Consider the following 1,098-nt stretch of genomic DNA (forward strand, 5'->3'; position numbering starts at 1 on the left):
TTTTTAACCTTCAACAAACTAACCATACTCATTCTTCAACATAGCTATCCCTGCCAGCTCTGGGTCTATGAGTCGGAAGTAAAATCATTGAGGTACCCGACCCCAATCCCGAGGTACCTTCTGTGTAAGCTGGGGCTTTGCTTTGTTCCCTGATGGGTCCCCAGCAGGTGGGGCACTCCCTGGCCCTTAGTCAGAGGTTCAACAACCAAGAGCTAAAAGCCCACTGGACAGACAGCATAGCTGTTGCCCGTTTCTGTCTGCTTCTGTCTCTCAGGGATCTGACCCCCACATCCAGCTCTCCTGGAGCTGGTCTGCTAGGACTAGCTGCACGACTAGGTAAGGCCACTAAATTGCTCCAGGCTCCCTCTCTTCACTGGCAAAAAAAAAAAAAAAAAAAAAAAAGAAAAGGAAAGAAACCAGGAAGTAAATTTTTTATATTATATACAATCTAATTTTTAAAGTTTTCTACAATTTGGAATGTTTAAAATAATAATATGAGGTTCTGTGATATGTAATCTAGTTCATTGTTTCTCAATCTTTCTGTCACTATCACCTGCCTAAGGTGACAAATATTTTTATTTCTATTCACTAATCCATGGAATTAAATGCTAAAGAATATGATTTTATTAGATACGATTGTGATTTGGAGGAAGGGTCACAAGTCATTGTAATATCAATAATTTTATGCCCCCTAAGAACCAACTCTTACCTTTTTCAGAATAGTCTAATTGTTTCTAATCATTCATACAAGAAATTTCATAATCACACTCAGGTTCTGAGCAGAGAATTTCGAGAAAATTTTATAATATGATCAAATTAGTTTTCCTTTTATTGAGCATTTTCATTCTCAAATCTTAAGAAAGTTTTACTCAGTGGATGGAGCTTCAACCCAGGGAGTGAAGGATCCTAGGTTTAATTCCAGTCAAAGACACATGCCTTGATTGCAGGCATGATCCACAGCCCTGGTTGGGGAGTTGTGGGAGGCAACCAATCCATGTCTCTCTCACAGAGATGTTTCTCTCTCTGTGTCTCTCCCCCTCCCTTTCACCTTTCACTCTCTCTAAAAAATAATGGAATAGCCTTGTGTGAGGATTAACA

Source organism: Myotis davidii, unplaced genomic scaffold (assembly GCF_000327345.1).
Source record: "Myotis davidii unplaced genomic scaffold, ASM32734v1 scaffold107, whole genome shotgun sequence".
Taxonomy (NCBI): domain Eukaryota; kingdom Metazoa; phylum Chordata; class Mammalia; order Chiroptera; family Vespertilionidae; genus Myotis; species Myotis davidii.